Source organism: Balaenoptera acutorostrata, chromosome 4 (genome assembly GCF_949987535.1).
Source record: "Balaenoptera acutorostrata chromosome 4, mBalAcu1.1, whole genome shotgun sequence".
NCBI classification, from domain to species: domain Eukaryota; kingdom Metazoa; phylum Chordata; class Mammalia; order Artiodactyla; family Balaenopteridae; genus Balaenoptera; species Balaenoptera acutorostrata.
Genome location: NC_080067.1, coordinates 60,883,950 through 60,897,564, shown reverse-complemented (window position 1 = coordinate 60,897,564; position 13,615 = coordinate 60,883,950). Strand labels below are relative to the sequence as shown.

The following is a 13,615-nucleotide window of genomic DNA, read 5'->3' as shown; positions in this document are numbered from 1 at the left end:
GATACAAAATAAGCATTGTTTATGACCTCTAGAACTGAGTCTGGAAAGAGGTCAGTTACATTATAATGGAGCAAGTACTATTATAAAGAGATTATATTGTACTATGGAAGCACAGGGGAGGAAGGGACTATTTAGGGATGTCAATAAAGGCTTCACACATTTGTCCATGAGTCGTAAAATACGTAAATGATATTTACAGGAGGTTTGAAGGTTTTCAGGGCTGATCAAGGAAAAAGAGATGACCACAAGGTGGCAGTACCACAGAAAAGTGTACTCAGGCAATACTTGGACAGGTTTGCATCAGCAGAAGTTGCTCACAGGAGGAGTCCATCAGAGGCTATAGCACAGCAGTGGTGGGGTCCTGGAGGTGGTGGGTGAGTTAGAGGGGAATGGGGTGGGTGGGTGTAGGATGGAGTGGGATGGTGGCAACCATCCAGAGGGACGGGAACTCCTGGGAAAGAGGAGTGTTGGAGAGGAGACATGTGTGTCCAGGTGATATTGCTCAGCTGCACAGCCGGGAGTCCCCGGGTCTGAGAGCTCCAAAGGTCAGCGAGGCCTTGGGTCTTTATAAACACGGAGTTTACCTTATCTGTGGCTAGCAGATGGTGGACACAGTTTTGCAGGGTGTACAAAACAGCAGGCTCTAAATGGCTAAAAATCTGCTTTTATGGGCTATATTTTAAAAACTTGGATATGTAAAAATTTGAGTTTGGCATGGCAAGCTTTTGAGCTAATGGGTCTTAGCCTTGCTGTAAAGAAGTAAACAACCTAGGGACCCCCCTATAGAGGCCATCATTGGGCCACTTATGACAGTCTTTCAGTAGGCAGAGGGATATTTTATATAGAGGAACTCCACATTCAAAGCTCTTGAGGAGTGAGAGTATAGGGCATGACTGAGGCAACCTCAGTACCTTAGTATGGTTGGTGTGTAACTTGTATGGAGCAGGTGGGGTTAGCAGTGGACGTTGGCGTATTAATCAGTGCTCAAAGGGAGAGGGCATTTTTAGCCATAGTAAGGAGTTTCAGCTAAGTATGTGGAAGCAACCTCCTGTTGGACACACAAAGGAGGGATATATATATACACAAACACACATGCATGGATGGGCTCCTCTTGTGCCAAATAGTGAACGTATCAGACATGGCTTTGTTGTGTGGGAAATTACCTTCATGCGAAAGTAACCTGCAAGCACATTACCAGGCAGGGTATCCCAGAAGTCACAGAACAACAGAAAAGCTCACAGACAAAGTTAAGATGCTTGAATCTTGATTTATTGGCTCATTGAATAAATTTAAAATGGTGAGAAGTAAGGGGAAAGATGGCATAAGTTAACACGCTTAGGGTAAGGTGAAAATGGGTGGGAGGACCATCCTGCTTGTTTTTTTTTTCTTTTTTCATCCTGCTTGTATTTTGGGGTATACAATGTTCATATTTTTTTCTTTTTTTAATATTATTATTTATTTATTTGGCTACATTGGGTCTTTGTTGCTGCGCGTGGGCTTTCTCTAGTTGTGACGAGCGGGGGATACTCTTCGCTGCGGTGCACAGCCTTCTCATTGCCCTATTGTCACCAAATCTAATTGTCTAATATTTTTCCCAGCAGTACAATTATGAAAGTCAGTGAATGTATTTTTCAGAAAGAAATAAGAATTCTCACTTGTCATTCAGCAATATCAGATTATAAATTACAACCAGACTTCACTGAGACACTAAACTGTCACCAAATTACATTTTTATGTATACACCTTAAAATATATTTATACAAAATCATAGGTAGATTTATGTTTCCATTTGTCACCTGGCTTTGGCTGTTCCTTTCATCCTTGTGAGCTGCTTTTCTTTCAATTCTATACTAACCTGTTCACAATCCCATTATCTTTCCCATCTTTGACAAAGAATCTGGCCACATAAAACAAAATATAATTTTTGGAAATTTATTGAAGATTTTTGGAGTCAAAATCAGGGATAAAATTCAGTTCACATAATTTTATCCCTCTTCCCATATCTGCAGGTAGGCTGGGCTCTGAGCAAGGCAGGGACCAGTGGGGTGTGGTCCCAGATCGCTGACTAGGGCAAGGTCAGCTCCAGGTATTCTCATTTGATTTGGTCCAACAGCAAGACAAGGCAGGTACTTTTCATGTTGATAGCGGAAGTGCAGGAAGGGCAAGTAGAAACATGGGACGCCTCTTAAAGCCGTGTTTCAGAACAAGCACATCTCGCTTCTGCCCGTGTTCCATTGGACAAAGCAAGTCATTTGGCCAAACCCAACATCAGTGGGCCTGGAAATATACTTCTCTAGTGGAGGAACTGCAAAGTCATATTGTAAAAAAGATGAGGATAGAAGAAGGAGTGAAAGTTTTTGAAAGAACAGTTCAATCTACCAGACAGGAATTCGTCAAATTAAGTCTAAAGCTAAGGCTTTTATAAAGGACTTTAATAAAGATTCATATCCAGTTTTAACATGTGCTCTGTATGGTACAACCTACTCATATTTGCTTTACATTGCTAAGTCTTGGTTTGCTGCTTCAAGTTATGGTAAGTAGGTGGTATTTTGTAACTAGCGGACGTGAGTTTTTGAACTCGCCCCTGGTCGTCTAGAGCTTCTGGTGTTTAGATAGTCCCCACTTGCTGGCTCTCACTTCCTACCTGCCGTGCATTTCCTTCTGTTATAGAAATTTGTATCTTTTTTTTTTTTTTTTTTAAACTAAAACTTCCCGTCCATTCCTTTCCATTTGCTTGAGGAAAGCACTACTGGCACCGAACCCATGAAACGGCCTTACAGGTTGAGTAGAGATTCTCTTTTATTTTCTTGTTAACTTGTGGCCTGAAAAAGTAAAGGAGAATTCAGAACATTGCCTGTTAATATCAAATAAAATGTTGTTTTACTTATAAAACCAATAAACCTGAGACCCCCACATACTGTGAGATATCTTTTATTCATTTATACTCGACACAGCATTTTAAAAAATATATATACACACGTATGTACATACATTCACACACACATCTTATTGTACCATATGGATAATTGACAGAAGTCCTATGTGTTGAGTTGTGTGTAGGTTGTTTTTCTGTATTTTAAGTATTAGATTAAGAAAACAAACATTTCTTAGCAGTAGCATTATCAACTTTCTCTTTATCTCCATCCGTAAAAATGCCTGACTTTCAAGGAAATCAAGTCCAATAATACTAGAAATAACGCAATAATTCCCATGCAGGATGTATCACACCCATCTTCTTAGTTGTTCAAAGGCCTTCCCATGTTCAGGTTTAGAGTCTACTCTTAGAATGTGAGAGGCTCTAGGTCTTGAAAATTTGGCCCCAAATGAATATAGCTTATTCGTTCACTAAATTTTTTTCAGCAAATACTTCTTGACCACCTCCTATTTTTCCAAACAAAGATATGCATTGGGTGCTACAAAAATGAATAAAGCATCTTGAGGATCTTACATTCTAGTGGGGAAGTTGACTAGAAATAAAACATAAGTAATTATAATGATATGATATGCTCTGTTCCATAGGTATAAGTCCAGCGTTTTGAAGCAAAGACTCTGGAAGAGTTGCAGAAGTCTTTCCTGCTTCATTTTCCAGCACCTCATACACGGCGTCGGCCTCGCAGAAGAATATGAGAGATTCATTGTAACTGTGATTCAGTGAGGAGAGGCCTCTGAAGGCTGGTCCTGGGGAAAATTTTCCGGTAAGTTCTGAGGAATGGCTTCTATCTGCCATTCCATTTATATATGGAATATAAAAGGTAAGGCAATTTTTTAATTCAACGAACATTTACTGTGTGACTGTTGTGAGCTCGGCATCATTTCCGCTCCTGAGATACCTCAGTGAACAAAATAAATCTCTTCTTCCACAGAAGTTGTGAAGGAGACAGTGAACAATAAATGTAATAAGTAAATGAGAAAGTATGTTGGAAGATATTCCTCAAGGAGTTACTCCTTCTGCACTTCTTGGGGATTAGATAATTTCTCAGGAGATCTCATAATAATTGGAATTCCTTTCAATTGCCTTGTTCTGTTAGACTGCACTTTCTTTGAATCAGCAGGACACAGAGAGCAGATACTGTGGTGCTCCAGTTATCTTTGGGTTGCACGTTTTGTAATGCTTGCTTGCTTATGTGTGTTTTCCCCCTAACTATATTATACGCTCCTTGATGGAAGAAACTATTTCAGTTTTTATATTTCTGGAACCCTTTACAATGAATGCTAAGTAAAGGCTTGGTGATATTTACAATGAGTCTTGTAGGATGAGTGGGCATATAGGTGCAGTAAGGGCAGATGAACTAAGATGTGAAAGGGTGGGGAGAAAAGATCTCATGGAGTAGTTGAGGGACAGCAAGAAATGTAATGAAAGTTGATCTCTCACTCAAAAACTTCTTGATGTTCCTGTGGTGTAGAAAAGAAAACAACTGAAGTAACTTTTTTAAACGGGAGAAATTAAGTGGATAGGTTCCTATTTCATTCTTAACGTCACAGTGACCCCCATGACTCATAGTTCATCCTTCTGTCTGTGACGAGCCAGCCTTGTCAGTTTATCTATCACTGTACAGAATTAATCATGTTCAATTTGTGTGCAAGGTTTGGAGTTTTCTTAGAAGTTATGTCTTACCTGAAGGAATCTGTGCCCTTGAAGTCCTTGAAACAAAATCTTAGACTTTGCTTGCAATCAGTGTCACTCGTGCTTGGGTTTGATGAAGTCCGTCTTGGGCGGAGCTGCTCTTAGTGTCATGGTGGTCTCCTGAGGCTTTGATCAAATAAATTCTTCTCACTTCTGGCTCTTCAGTTGTTTAACTTTGCAAGGGATTATTTAGCATCAGGAATGTTTAACTAATTTCAGGGGAGGTAGGGAACAATTCTTGTTTTCCTTGAGCCCTCTGGGGTCCTGCAGAATGGAAATGCTGTAGAAAGGGAACAGGACATTATTATTATAATGAGTGAGGGTGTGGAGGGATACAAGTAGGACTACATATTACTATGATGAAAAGACAATTAGTGAAACATCTGTAGCCTGGGCAATTCATCTAGCGATGATTACACAGAGGCTGGCTGGGAGGCAACACAGTGTATTATACAGAGTCCTGGAGGACCACTAAATGGAAACGGCAGCACTTCTGTGTGAGAAGAAGAAGGAAGTGAGATAACTTGTTATGCAAGACAAATAGTGAAAGGAGCCTAAGCAAATGGCATAACAAAAACATCTCTCTTCTCTTGAATGAAGTATTAAAAATGCAGAAGGCTGGGAGTGCATATTTTCTTTCACTGCAGCTTCAGTTTGAATACATTTGGGACTTTTCCCCAAGCACCTGCTCCTTCCTGCCTTTCCCACTGCCCTCCCCACTGGGGGAAGAAAAGGCCCAAACAAAACAGGGGACACGTGGATTGGAAACAGTTCCAACAATCAGATAGGAATAAATGAAGGAATAGCAGAGCGAAGCCATCTATAAACATGTAAGTGAGCAAAAGTGGTAATTTGGAGACAGCAGGAATGATTTGAGTTTGTGGGTAGAATAAAGAGAAAGTAGAATTTATAAGGAGAGTGCACAGAGCTTGTTTCAATGTGAATGTTTTCTTGGTGAGATGATTTTGGGAGATGAATCAGAGATGGCTCAGACATTCACAGGATCTCCAGCCTTTGTGAGGCAGGGGTGGAGGTGGATTGAAGGATCAGGCTGAGTTTCCCTTAAGTACCAGCTAATACTGTCTAACCCCGTATCCTGCATAATCACGGGCGGTCTGGTTATGCCTTGAAAATTACCGAAAATCACTGGGGAGCCCTGACATGGTCCACGAATCTGTCTTGGATGTTGTTGTTTCTCTCTTCAGGTGTCTGCTCTGGGCTTCTCCATTGATCCCTTCTAGCCCCGTTCTCTGTTGCTACAGCTCTCTCCAAGAGGGCCACCCTTCACATTGTTTTAATGCTTTATTGAAGAAGTGAGGGCAACATAAGTGCCACAATGCTAAGTGTCACTTTTCTTAGTCCCTTCGCTGTCCTCCTTCACAGGAGGGCCCCCTGTTGGCAGGCAGACTTCTCAGACGGGAGCCTGATACCATCCTGCCTTCTCACTTGCCCTGTTCCCACTCCTCTGCGTCTAACCCACTTTCTCCTCTCCAGCCCATCCAGAGGGAGCCAAATTCAATTAATATAATATCTCTTGAGCAATGTATCTGCTTGCAGTATAGCCAAATATTTTCTGTGTTAGAATATTAAACATCTCATTATGAATCTCCTACATTTGGAATAAATCTACTAGCTCAAGCATTCTCCTCAGTTATAGGTAGGTTGTTGCCTTTTATTGGTTGACCAGAAAACCTCATCAGTGTTTGTCAACATTTCTAGAATGATACATATTTCAGTATCCACTCTAGAATGCCAAAGTCCTCTTTTCTTTCACCCTGACATATCCAGCTCCAACAATGCTGAGATCCAGATACTGTTTCCTAGGATTGGAAGGAATGACTGCATTTTACAAGCCAGTTTATTCAAATCGTGATTTTAATAGTTCTGTTGTCCAGGATTGTGGTTGTGTGGTGATGGTTACTAGGACTTAGAATGCTGCCACACAGGCAGTTCCTATTCCCATCACATTCCATTGCAGCAAACACCTCAAGGCACCTGCTTTTGGATTTCAGAAGTTGGACTCTGCCATTTAGCCATATGACTATGAAAAGCTCGATGAATGTTCTTTGTGTGACTGTGCTGTGACAGCTGTGTGACTATGAACAGGTCTTTGAATGTTAGGTTTCCTCAGGACTTTTCTAATATCTTTACTTTATGACTGTTGTTATACAGTATTTCATTTGTTCCATTCATTTGGCAATTTCTGCACAGATGAAGACCACCGATTATGTGTAATAAGGTTCTTGGGCTCTGCTGTCTTAAATTTTATAATAAGAAAACCTTGTGAAACTTGTAAAAACTTCAGAAGTTGATAAACAGTTCATTAATTTCTGGCTTCCTGGTGAAGTTAAAAGTGTTCTGATAGCATCAATAAAATGCTGTGTGAGAAATTGTAATTGTAAATGTACCTTTATATACCTGTGATCATTTTGGGTACTGTAGAAAGAATTTTGATTATTGTCTGAAAATCATACTGGACTACCTCATTATAATGCACATTACTGCATAACACTTATTTAACATTTGTTACAAAACGAACCATGTTACAAGGAAGATATTCCTTGCTCAGTAGATGTAAAGTTGCATAGGAGAGTTGGTTTTCCTAAATAAAATAGGTAAATAGAGAATAGGTATATGTAAAATATGAGCTGGTTTAGTTTTATCTGCTAAGTTTGACAAAAATAATATAAATCGTACTAAAAACAACAATTTCACTTCTGAGTGTATAGCGGGTACCTTGCAGAGTGCAAAGAAATTTGCCTATAGTTTCTAATTTAATCCTGATAATGAATTTTGGAGATATGGGAGGGGTTTTCTGGTCACCTCCTGCTTCACAGGGGAACACTGCCTACTTTTCTCTGGTAGCCTTTTCATGCTTTCAGAACCTGTTGCTGTGGTTAACACTTAGTAACAATTTAATGAATGTTTAGCATTTATTGGATAAATAAGTAGTCGGAGGGGTGACTTCTGATTATTTCAATGTAAATGGAGGGGGGAGGGGTGACTTCTGATTATTTCAATGTAAATGGAGGGGGCAGTGTTTTAAAGACAAATTTTATTTGAAATTGATATTTGAATTAAGCTTTGGGTCTCCTGGAAGTCAAAACTAGGAGAGGGATAGTGGGTGGTGAAATTCTATCACTGCTTCTTGTTTGTTGAGCAGTTAGTGTACGCTAAGCTTTGTATTAACAAATTTAAATCCTAGTATATTATTATTATATATTGATTACCCAGTATTTGCTAACATTTTTCTAAGTGTATTATGTGTAAGGCACAAAGATAAAATGTGGGATGCCCTGTTAAATTTGAATTTCAGATGAAAAATGAACAATTTTTAGTACAAGTATGAGATTTTTTCCCTAGAATTCAAATTAAACTGAGCATCCTGTAATTTTATTTTCTAAATCTGGCAACCCTAGTCATATGCACTATTGTATTAGTCTGTTCAGGCTGCTATAACAAAATACCACAGACATATGGGTGGCTTATAAATAATAGAAATTTATTTCTCATAGTTCTGGAGATTGGGAAATTCAAGATCAAGGTGCCAACAGATTCAGTGTCTGGTGAGGGCCTGCTTGCTTGTTCGCTCTGTGTCCTCACATAGTGGAAGGGTAAGGGAGCTCCCCGAGTTTCTTTTATAAGGGCATTAATCCCATCCATGAGGGCTCCACTCTCAAGACCTAATTACTTCCCGAAGTACCCCCTCCTAATACTCTCACGTTGGAGGTTATGTTTTCAACATATGAATTTTGGGGGAGGGATGCAAACATTGTCATAGCAATTATCTTAATAATACAACAATCCTAAGAGACACATTTTATAAATGACAGCACTGAGGTATGAAAGGCTGTGTAACTTGCCCAGGGTCACACAACTAGTAAGTGTGAACCAGGGTTTAAATCCAGGTAGACTGACCTCAGGGAAAGTTGTTAACTATGGTGCTATCTCCCATATCTACCCCTATGACATAGGTATAATTATCCCCAGTTTACACATCTGAAGTTGGAGTTAGTGAAGTCAAGGAAGTGGTGCCGTGTTACAAAGCCAGTAAGAGAGGCAGAGCTGTGACTCAAACCCAGGGATGCCTGTGTCCAGAGTCAATGCTTTTAATCTCTATCTTTAAAGATAAAATTATATAACTGGAATTTTGAAGATGAGGGACCAGTGAGGTTTTCGAGTTGTTAATATTTTCTTCCAGGGTAATGTGAGACACAGGATAATGAAAAAAAATGCCTAGGGAAAGCCTAATGCCACTTAGCATCAACAAATTATATATAGTGTCACCAGGATTCCTTTTAGAGTAGGGATTTATTTCACTGTTTCTAGTAGCTTAAGTGTTGGCATTAGAATATTTCTGTAGCTAGAGGGTCTGAACTGTAGAGAAGCTGATTCATCTTTCAGCACCTTACCTAATGCCCATGTCAACTCACAGGCTTTATTCAACATTCACAGTATAGAGATTTTCAATGTGATTGTAGTGAAAGTGTTTCCTAAATGTTACCCTTGTCTCCTTCATTTGGTCTTTAGAATTAGCAATGACATGTTTCAATCTGAGAGAAATACATGCAAGACAGTTCTTTAAATTTACTCATTCTCACTGTATCCAGCCTGATTCTATTCCAACATGGTAACTCAGGGCAAATCTAAGAAACAATGCAAATATGGGCTTGTCAGTAAAGAGAATTTCTTAAATAAGCAAAGCAGGCCATTTTAACTTTTTAAAATGTGTTCATTTGAATCAAACGAAATAAATCAAATGGATACATTTCCAATGACAGGCATAGAAATTGTGGTCTCAGAATTAAATTTGCCTCATCTCTCTGTTATTTGAGACAACTGACCATTTGTGTGAAAATCAAGTAATTATATGCTCCAAAGCTTTTTGAAAGAAAGGATGCAGGGAGAGAGAGAAAAACATGAGGTGAGCCACCTGTAGATAACAAGACAACTTGATTCTGATCGTTTGGAATGAACTGAAAATGTTGCCATCATGCACCTTTGGGTGACTGTGTGACCTTTGAATCTACTTTGAGTTCTGTATTTTAAGCTTGAGAATTATTCACTTCTAGGGGATGGAGAATGTCTTTTTAAATACTCTCTAAGGGTTATTATGTAAGACCTTTCTTAAGGGGCTCACGATGGTCTTTAGTTTTACAGAATGTAAATAGATGTTTACTGCCAGCTATACTGTGTCTCATTTGACAACTGTAATCGTTTACATGTTTTCACATGTTGCAGACAAATAAGATGTTTACATTTGTTGACTCATTTTGTTCTCATAAATGAGATAAATAGAGCAGGTAGCATTATATTTTGTTAATAGTTCCTGATGCTGGAGCACAGTTTCCAAGATCACACAGTCAGAGTATGTTGGAACTAGGGCTGCAATTCAGCTTTTTGGTGCCTTCTCTATTATATGTTATTGCTGTATGATTTTGCCAGGTATAATTTGTTACAGGATTAGCCCAATTTGTTCTTAGGGCTTTCAGAGGTGAGTGTGGAATATGATAATTTTCTGAAAATTCCTATTTGCTGTAGAATTGGCCTAAAGCCAGATATGAAGTGGATAATGTTATCATATACCTTGCTTCGTTTTTCTTTGCCCTTTGGGTTTCACTTCTTCTTACATAGTGTCAGGTAGTCTCATTCTGTTCCTTCTTTTATATCCAAAGACCCTTTCTGCAAAATTTATTGAAAGCTATTTTTCTGAGTGAATGTTCATGTTCCAAAATGATCTTCCTTCCAAGAAAACTCAGAGCATTCCCATGCAAGTGATCTAAGTAGAAACAAACCAGCGAATTAATTCCCATTTATCCATAAATGACTGAATACTTTCCCTCTCAGTGGTATATGCATTTGAAAAGAGAATACTTGGAAGGTAAGGTACAGTAAAAAGAAATTCAACTTTTTGTCTTTTGCAGTTTGTTCTGGGGTGAATTCATTTTTATTTAGTCTGCTTGGATTTGTGGACTTTCCTGTATTTGGGTGTTCATGTCTTTCAATAATTCTAGGAAATTCTGAGTTATTATCTCTTTAAATATTATCCTTCCCCAATTTTTTCTGTTCTCTTCTGGAACTCCTATTAGACATCTGTTGGATCATGTCAAAATATTAGTGCATATATTGTACATAGTAAGTGCTAGATTGTTGGTGACAATGATAATGATAACAATAATGATGATTAATTTAGAAATGGCTATATGTCATCAGTAAAAGATCAAGAACTTTGGAGTTACACTGACCTGGGTCTAAATATAATATCTGCGTGATCCTGGGCTTATTACTTAGCTTCTTTTAACTGCAGTTCCCTTATTTGTGAAATAACACTTCACTCCTAGAGCTTTAAATGACCTTATATTTAGTTAGTTCTCAATAAACATTCATTTCCATTTCTTTACTAGAATTGTTCTTATAACATCAAATCACACTGATTCTTAGGAAGAAGAAATAACCATGGTTTGGTCTTAGAAGGCTGCATGGAAGGGATGAGGCTGTTTAAGAATATGCAGGATTCAGTTTGGGGGAATTTTAAGCATGGCCTGTGGTAGATACAAAGACTTTGAGTAGGGAAATATAATGAACGAGCAGAACCATTTGACTGAAAGGAGGGGGTCACGTAGATGCACAATGGGAGCTGTGATTAGAAAAGCAGTATGGGGCCAGATTAAGGATCACTAGCCTGTTAGGCCAAGAGAGTGTGCTTTATCTTGTAAGTACATCAAAGATTTTTGAGGAGGGAGCAATTGGATCACGTTCAAGAAATCAGTGTAATAACAGTTTGTGGAATGTGTTGGGTAACAGAAAGAGAAGGCAGCTATTACCATGGTCTAGGAATAAGATACAAAGGATTTGGCCTAGTATATTGGCAATGGTATTAAAACAGAGGAGATTAAGGCCAAATGTGATACACAGGTAGAAGAGAGAGAATTTGGTGATTGAATGAGAGGGTGACGCAAAAGGAAAAATTAACAGAGAATCCAAGGTATTGAGTCAGGATGTAGATTCAAGCAGAGTGGAAGGTTTGGGTTCAGGAGGGGGCAACAAATTTAATTTTTAGTATGTGAACAAAGTGATGGCAGGACAGCTGGGTGGGTCTATGTAGCTTTGTTGGTTATCTGGAAATCTTTGTAGTTTCCCACACACCATATTCTCTCTCTTCTCATATCCTTTCCTCTACTCTTTGCTAGCTAATTTATGCTCATTTTGCAAGACTCAATTTAAGAGCCATAATAAAATCTTTTATGCTCCTGCTTCCCAGCCAGTGCTAGATGTGCCTCTTGTGTTATCTAATGAAGTCCTAATTAAACCTCCACCAGAATACTCATCACCGTATATTAGAATTACCTGTTGCCTTTTTCCCTCAGAGGACTGGGAACTCTCTAGTACCAAGCAGAGTGCATATATAACCCATAGAAGGCAGTTAATAAATTACTTATTGAATGATGAATGAATAAACTTAAGTAGAAATATCCAGCAAACTGTCAAGAATGTGAGCAGTAAGGGGGCTTATTTTTCCTTTTCCTTCTGAACTCATAGCAGATAAAAATATAGGCCTCTGTATATGAATATTTGGTCTTAAGCGTCAATTTATATGTTTGCTTCTTTGACTTAAAACTAGGCCTACAATTTTGGCAGCCCTTTTGAAAAGATTCTGTGCTTAATCAAAACCCGTTTGAACAATTGTCTGGGTGGAGGGCATTTTAATTCTTATCCATTCCTTTCTACATCCAGGAATCAATGGAGCAGCAAGAGAGCAGATTTTCCTACATTCTCACTGCTCCTTGAGGTACAAACCAATTTTCTAGCTTCAACATATCCCAGCAAATAATTATTTGGTTCTGAAATAAAACTCTTTATTGCAGCAATAGTGATAGGATACCAGTAGGACAATAAAAAAGGAAGTCTTAATGTATCTGATGTGAGTGCGCCTGGCTGGCAGGGTTCCTGGAGGTGGTTGAACGGCGCCCGGGCAGAACTGCCTGAAGGTCCAAGTGCAATCATAAATGCTTTCCATAAATAGTGCGACGGAGTCTTTGCTGTCTTGTGTGCTGTGCTGAAAAAAGGAGAAGAGGCTGCTATTCCTGGAGTGAAATGGACTTCTTTTTATGTTGCTAACAAAGAGGAGCCCACTGGCAGTGCACACCATGGCATTTGCTTTGGGTTTTAAAAACATGCAGCTCCGCCTGGTCGAAAAAATTGAAATTCTGTATGGCAACTCCCTGTGACACACGTAAGGCAAGTTATCCTAGCTCATTAATGATGTGACCAAGAGAAAAGAAAATCTCCTCGCCGCCATCTAGGCAAAACAATATATGGGCCAAAGGGCAATGTCACAAAAGGAATAAATGGATTGGGAATGAGGAGACTGAGATAAAACAGAGTATGGGCTTTAGAGATAGACTTGGATGGTGACATTCTGTGTTCTGGTTTTCTTACTTTACAATGGGGGACAATATAGCTCTTTCCATGGGGTCATGAGGATTAAGCCAAAAAGTATGCCCAAGAGAATATATTTCTGGCAAATATGGCATATTTCTAACACTTACTGAAGTTTAAATAGGATACTTGGAGGAATACTGAGTGAAGTTGTCAAAAATAATTAAAGTCTTAAGACAAGTCTCTTTGTTTTAACAGAAATGAGTAGTGTGACCCAAGTACCCATCCGCAAGCATCCTGTGAAAGACATGGTGGATTGAAAATGGATATTTTCGTTACCTATGCTTTGCAAGTAGGAAAACAAATTTGAAAACTGCAGTTATGGCAACCTGAATCTTTTGTACTTTGCCTATCCCCACCCCAGACTGTGTGTGTGCATATGTGTGCACACGCACGTGAGCACGTGGTACATCTCTATCCCATAATATTTTACTGAAAGGGACTGGGGAATGACGATTTGAAAGTTTGGAGAAACTGTCAACCTAAGAGTGTTAGGAACTCAGCACCTTTCTCTATTATTTGTGCCTGTGCCCCTTTGCTCTAGATTTTGGG

The 13,615-nt window shown here is 39.0% G+C and overlaps 1 long non-coding RNA gene across 1 annotated transcript in view; it reads left to right on the top strand.

Moving 5' to 3' along the window:
* The first annotated feature begins 271 nt into the window (after positions 1–271).
* LOC130708150 (uncharacterized) overlaps positions 272–13,615 on the top strand; it is a 130,086-nt gene continuing 116,742 nt past the window's right edge. Inside the window, exons 1-2 of the long non-coding RNA XR_009008234.1 lie at positions 272–374; positions 3,520–3,695. This is a non-coding gene — a long non-coding RNA (uncharacterized LOC130708150). The remainder of the gene's footprint in view (positions 375–3,519; positions 3,696–13,615) is intronic.